We start from the raw sequence: 7579 nt of genomic DNA on the forward strand, positions 1-7579 counted from the left end.
CTGGCTTTATCACCCCGCACTTTCACCAAATGCGTGGATGCAGCTCTGGCGCCTCTGCGCCTCCGGGGTATTCGCATCACGAACTACATCGACGATTGGTTGATTTTAGCTCAGTCGCATTAGATGGCGGTTCAACATCGAGATGTTGTTCTCGCCCATATGAAAGAGTTGGGGTTACGGCTGAACGCCAAGAAGAGTGTGCTTCTCTATTTTAGAGGACCACTTTTTTAGGCGTGGTTTGGGATTCAGTGTCGATGCAGGCGCGCCTGTCATCGCCACGCTTCGATCCTGGCAGCTGTGAGAAGTGTAAAGCTAGGCCAGCTACTCACTGTCAAACAGTTCCAGAGACTGTTGGGTCTCATGGCAGCAGCTTCCAACGGGATACCTTTTGGACTGCTGCACATGAGGCCCCTGCAGTGGTGGCTCAGGACCAGAGGGTTTTTCCCCGAGGGGCAACCCATTTCGCACAATCAAGGTCACGCGGTGATGCCTACGTGCCTTGGTTATGTGGAAGAAACCTTGGTTCCTGTCCCAGGGCCCAGTGCTGGGAGCTCCTTGTCGTCGCAAACTGCTAACGACGGATGCTTCCCTCACGGGTTGGGGAGCGATCCTGAGGGTCGCTCATCTCAAGGTCTGTGGGAAGACCATCATCGTTCCTGGCATTCTATAGCCTAGAGATGTTAGCTGTCTTCCGGGCTCTGAGGAGCTTTATCACAGGTCTCAGGGGACACCATGTGTAGTACATACGGACAACACGTCGGTAGTCGCCTATATCAAGGGGGTTTGCGCTGGCACGCCATATCCTCTTGTGGTCCCAGGGGAAGTTGCTGTCACTCAAGGCAGCCTACATCCCCGGGGTCCAGAATATAGGAGCAGACACTCTGTCGAGACAGGGGCCGAGGCCCGGGGAATGGTGGCTCCACCCCCGAGGTGGTGGAGCTGATATGGAAATTATAAGTGGGTCTGTTTGCGTCTCGAGAGACGTCTCACTGTCCACTTTGGTTCTCCCTCACGCATCCAGCTCCTTTGGACTGGATGCTATGGTGCAGACGTGGCCGAGGCTACGTCTGTACGCTTTTCCCCCAGTTGCTCTGCTCCCGGGAGTTCTGGAGAGAGTTCGCAGGGACCGGGTTTGCCTGCTTCTTATAGCCCCGCGCTGGCCGGGCAGAGTATGGTTTCCCGATCTTGTGTCGCTCCTCGACGGGCCTCCTCTGGAGCTACCCGTCAGGAGGGACCTTCTGTCCCAGGCGGAGGGCTCGATATTTCACCCCCGCCCAGAACTGTGGAACCTGTGGGCTTGGCCTCTGAGGGGGCCCAGCTCATAGAGTCAGGTCTCTCAACTGAGGTTGTTGAGACCATTCTACAGTCCAGAGCTCCCTCCACGAGGAAACTTTATGCCCTGAACTGGAGAGTATTCACCTCTTTGTGTAGTGACCGTCGGTTGGATCCAGTCAACTGCCCAATTGGTACAGTTCTGGAGTTCCTGCAGGACCGGTTCACTGCAGGTCTGACCCCGTCCACTTTAAAGGTTTATGTGGCGGCCGTAGGTGCTTACCACAGTCCTTTGGGTGGAATGTCTGTGGGGAAAGACCCCTTTGGTATCTCGTTTCCCTCGTGGCACTTGGAGGTCCTCCTCCCTTTCGAAATCGGACCAGGAGGCTAATAATTTGCTTTGCCCTGTTCGGGCGTTAGACGCGTATGTCCACAGAGCTGCCCTGTGGCGTAAAAGTGACATTTGCTCCCCTAACAAGGGAGGTCCAGTGTCTAAGCAAAGGATGAGCAGTGGGTGGTTGAGACTATCTCACTTGCTTATGAGGCGGCTGGACAGCCTTCTCCTTTGGCTGTCCGGTCGCACTCTACGAGGAGTATGGCGGCCTCTAAGGCCCTTATATCAGGAGTTTCGTTACAGGACGTTTGTGATGCGGCAGGCTGGTCCTCACCGCACACTTTCGTCAGGTTCTACTCTCTGGATCTAGACTCTGCTCCAGGGTCTCATGTTTTGTCTTCCTAGTGCTGCTCACCAGATTTCACACAGGACAGACATTTGTAGCTATGGAGGCGTTGGTATAGACGTTCCCATAGCGTCAAACTCGACGCAACGCGAGTTCCCTTGAAAGGGAACGCCTCGGTTACGACTGTAACCTCGGTTCCCTGAAGAGGGAACGAGCGTTGCGTCACCTTGCCATATCTCCTTCATGCCTGTCAACACGACTTCAGACTTTACGAAGCTTTCGTTTTCTGTTTCGGGCCGGCTTTTATAGCTTCCTGGTACGTGACGTCACCCGCCTCTGACGTTCCGCCACACCATTGGACTGATTTTACATGTGCTTCAAGACGTCATCACGCAAAGCGTTCCCATAGCGTCAAACTCGACGCAACGCTCGTTCCCTCTTCAGGGAACCGAGGTTACAGTCGTAACCGAGGCGATTTTAATAGAGTTGGCCACAACCGGACCAAATTTATAATTATCCCCCTTTTTTCCTGTACCAGTAAATAAAATATCTTGTAGTCTATTTGGTTTAACCTTGTCAGCCTCAATCACTCTCCAAGAAACTGTAGATTGAGGATCAACCCAAGTATGAAGAGCCTTAAGCTGGAACGACCAATAATACAGTTCAAAATCTGGTACAGCCAGTCCTCCTGCGCTATTAGGATGTTGTAATGTGGTAAGTTTAATTCTGGGGCATTTATCATTCCAGACAAATTTAGTAATTATGGAGTTGATCTCCTTAAAGTAACCTGGAGGGGGAGAAAGCGGTAGCATAGAGAAAAAAAAATTAAATCGAGGTAACAAATTCATCTTAACAGTGGAGATTCTTCCTTGGAGGGAAACGTTAAGATTCTTCCATCTTTGAATGTCATTCTTGACCTTAACTAAAATATTATTAAAATTGTCACTGGCAATCTTATGAATGGTTTTAAATATGGTAATGCCCAGATAAGTGAAAGATAACTTAATAGGGATAAATGAGGGAAGAGAAGAATTAACTTTAACATTGTTAATTGGCATTAATGCAGATTTGCTCCAATTTATTTTATATCCTGATAGACTACTAAAATGATCAAATTCCTTAATTATACTAGAGACTGAAACATCAAAGTGGTCTAAGTACAGAATAATATCATCAGCGTATAACGAAATACTATGATTATGATCATGAATCTTAATCGATACTTCAGACTTCCTGATGGCTTGTGCTAAGGGTTCAAGAGAGAGACAAAACAATAAGGGGGAAAGTGGACAGCCCTGCCTCGTTCCCCGCTGTAAAGGGAATGAGGGGGAAATAATATTACCAGTTATGACTGATGCTGCAGGTGAGCGATATAATGTCTTAATCATAGAAATGAAGTATTCACCGAAGCCGAAACATTGCAACACTGTCCACATATAATTCCACTCTAGCCTGTCAAAGGCTTTTTCTGCATCAAGTGAAAAGACCGCACAAGGGGTTCGGTGGGAGTCCGCAAAGTCAAGAATATGAAGGAGTCGACGCATATTATCAGATGCATTGCGCCCCTTGATGTAACCAGTTTGGTCCTCCTTGATCAGACTATGAATTACCTTCTCCATACTAGAAGCAATAACTTTAGCATACATTTTTAGATCACATGGGATAAGCGAAATCGGTCTGTAGCTGGAACAATCTAACGGATCTTTCCCTTTTTTAAGAAGCAATGAAATAAGTGAAGTTTTTTTTATCTCTATGAAATACCCCATGTTCAATTGCAAAATTAAATGAATTAAGCATAAGTGTCCCTACCAAATCCCAAATTTCTAAATATAAGCCCGGGGGGAGACCATCTAGGCCCGGCGATTTGCCCTTTTGAAGGCTTTTTAGAGAGACATGGAGTTCCTCCAAACTTAATGGGGCCTCCAAAGATTCTTTATCCATCTGTGAGACCCGAGGCAGTTCCAATTTATCTAAATACTGCTTACAAATTGGTTCATCAAAATCTGTTTCGGCTTTATACAGATTTGTGTAGAAACCTTTAAATATATCATTAATTGCCACAGGGTTCGTGGTGACCTGATCATCCGATGATTTTATTGCGCTAATATATGCCTTAGACTCGCATTCTTTCAACCTAAGGGCCAATAAATGACTAGGTCTCTCTGATTCAAAATAATATTTTTGCCTAGTCCTATGTAAAATAAATTCCGCCTTTGATTGTGAAAGCAAATCATATTCTTCTTTTAAAGAGGACAACTGTGCAGCATGTAGCTCTGTAAAATGTTGTTTTTGTAGATTTTGTAATGATTGGATTTTATTTTCTAATTGTGTAAACTGGCGGGTTTTCGCTTTGGCAAGAGTAGAAGAGAAAGATATACAGAAACCTCGTATGGCAAACTTAGTCGCCTCCCACAGTTTTTGAGGATCCACATCAGAGGACATATTAATTTCAAGAAACTCCTTAATATATTCTTTTAAAGAAGTAATGAAAGTCTGATTACTTAATAATGATACGTTAAAGCGCCATCTAGGGGACTTGGCTCTAACATCGGAAAGAGGAACACTGCACAACACAGCAGAATGATCAGATAATAAAATTGGTAATAAAGAGATGGAGGAATCAGACGAAATTAAAGATGGGCTGAGAAATATGTAGTCTATGCTAGAGAAAGTCTTGTGTCTATTAGAAAAAAAAGTGAAATCCTTAGATTTAATATTCTGAATTCTCCAAAGATCGATTACGTTAAGCTCAGTGATAAATTTATTCAGTAATTTAGAGGATAAATTGGCTGTTGTATCAGATTGAGATTTATCTAAAGCAGGATTTATGACAGCATTAAAATCCCCACCCACCACTAGAGGGCAGTCAATCTGCTCAAGCAAAGTTTTGGAAATCTGTGACAGGAATGCACTGTCTGTCTCATTCGGACCATAAATAGAGACCAAGGCTAACCTATTATTATATATTTTGCATCGGATAAAAACAAATCTACCTTTCTCATCATTACCAAGGTGTTCAATTGTTAAATTTAACTTCCGGTTAACAAGGATAAGCACCCCTTTAGTTTTATTTTGAGCGCAGGAAAAAGCTGCCAATTTGTAATACTTATTCTGGAAACGTGCCACGTCAGATTGCTTTAAATGTGTCACTTGAATTAAGGCACAGGAAATAGATTTACGATGTAAATATTCTAACACACGAGTTCGTTTAACAGCAGAATTTAAGCCATTCACATTAAGTGATAAAATATTTAGAGTATGCATTGAATATATAGCGTGTAAACGTTGATGTATATTTTAGATACCAAACCTCCTAGATGAAAAATCCCTTTAGAAATATGGTAAAATAAACAAAAGTATAAATGTCTGTTGTAAAAAGTGAAAACAACATAAAAACATGAACAACCGACAACCTTGAACAAGGAACAACTCAGACCGCACATTACCGAGAACATAGGTCTGACTAAGCAACATAAAATAGTGATGGTTCGTGACCGATCCACTCCAACGCAGAACATGTCTCTCAAAAAGCTTTTACCGCCAAAACACATTTTTTAATTAAACCAACTCTCCATTAGTCCCCTCCAAAAGAGCAAAAAGAGGGGTCAGTCTTGCCAGCAACGAGATCGTTGTACCGGATATAAAGAAACAATATCTCAGTAGTAGGAGAGAATATCAGTGAGAATATCTCACTCTTTTTTTTTTTGTTGGTTTATCCAGCGTCCATGTCCATTCTGCCCTCATCCACTCCTAAGCAGCTGGGACCATGTTCATCCCGGCCATCAAGCTCCTCCCGCCGGGCTGGAGGGACAGCGGCCGCCGTTCCCCCGCGCAGAGCCGTGGCATACGTCTTCTGCTGGGACAGGGAGCTAATGAAATCCTCCGCTTTCTGAGGGGTATCGAAGCTTTTCTGTTCCCCTTTGTACCGTAGTTTAATTACGGCCGGATAGATGAGGAAGGGTTGGAGACCAAGCGCTGTCATCTTCTTCAAAACCGGACCAAATGCCTTTCTCCTGATCACTGTGGCTGGACTAAAGTCGGGAAAAAATAGCAGTGTGACGTTGTTCTGTGAGCATTTCACCGGATAAGCCTGCCGAGCACCCTTCAGGATATCTGATCTGTCATGCCATCTCAGTACACGGAAGATGAGAGTGCGCGGCCGATCGGAGCCCCTCCCTCCGTCATATACGCGGTGTGCCCGGTCAATCTCAATATCACGGCCCTTCAGGGAAGGAATCTACTTGGAGATATTAACTCTAAGGAAACCAGCCGCGTCGGATCCCTCAGCCCCCTCTGGCAGCCCCACCAATCGTACGTTGTTCCTCCTGCACCTGTCCTCCATATCCGTCACCTTCTCTGTGAGTCGCTCAAGCTGATTTCTTAAGCCCGTGACTGTCCTCCTATCCTCACGTGCAGCTGCTCGAACAGAGTCAACGCGGTCACGTGTCTGCTTCGCCGCAGTATCTATGGCCTCAAACTCCTCTCTTAGCTCTTTAACAGACTTGTTTGTCGCTTGTATGTCTTCACGTAGTTCGCGTAATGCTGGAATCAAAACAGAGTCCATCGCTTCTCTTACTGCCGAATTCACAACCGAATTCAACGTGTTTTGCTGCTCTTTAAATGCTAGTTCGATGCGGCTAGCAATAGCATCGTCGAGGTCTTCTCTGGAGATGGCGGAATCTCTGAATTTTTTCTTCATTGGCGATTGCTCAATCTCTCTTTTCCGATCTCCTTTGTCTGCCTTAGCACTCATGATGGGTCCAATGCAGAGTGGTTCAAATTTTACTGACAGGATCATACAAAATATGGCAAAATGAGCGGAGCGAAAGACTAAGCCTGCATCGCTGTCGAAGGGTCACGTGAAACCCCGATCATATATATTTTAATCACAATGTATGGTTAGGCTAAAGTTAATCCTCTGGGGTCGACAAACGCGTCGGCGCATTTTGCTGGATTTTTTCACATAGCGGCAAAATATGAATATGCCTACAGAGAGCGCGCGCTATTGACATCAACTCGATAAAACCAGAGAATGACGGGCTCTGATAAAACTCATCAGATGCATGTACTTTTCGTTGTCTTGCGACCCTGTGAGTCACTCTCCATTTTAGAGAGTCTGACAGCAGGTCTCAGGTGCACGCCCCCCCGATCACGGTTCGTCCCCTCTATCTCCGCTGGGGTCTGCCCACTTTTCTAGCATTTTTCAAAAATTGACAGTGGGTGGAGTCAGGCTCTGACCAGGGGTTTAGTTACCCTTTAAGCACTCACTGAAAAGGTATGTATATATTTGTTTACTTTTAGTTGTAACAAGTGTTTTTGTGTAATTCGCTGTGTACATTGATGATAATACAAGGGAGATAGAGAGTTTATGGACTTTTTAATGTTTATGGACAGTTTATGCAACTGGCCACTGGTCTTCACTGGTCTTTTGTCGGTTATTGTTTGTGCACCAGCACACTGTTTCTTGTTTGTTTTGAGTTTACTCCTGTTAATAAACCTTTGTTATTTTGGTACTTCGCTTGGCTTGTCTCCTTCCTCAACCCGGACCTGACACACGGCTTCCAAGAAGCTCAGAATGAAAACACACTCGGTTACTAACGTAACCTCGGTTCCTTGAGATAAGGAAG

This window comes from Abramis brama, assembly GCF_963993115.1.
Source record: "Abramis brama genome assembly, chromosome: 6".
Classification (NCBI taxonomy): domain Eukaryota; kingdom Metazoa; phylum Chordata; class Actinopteri; order Cypriniformes; family Leuciscidae; genus Abramis; species Abramis brama.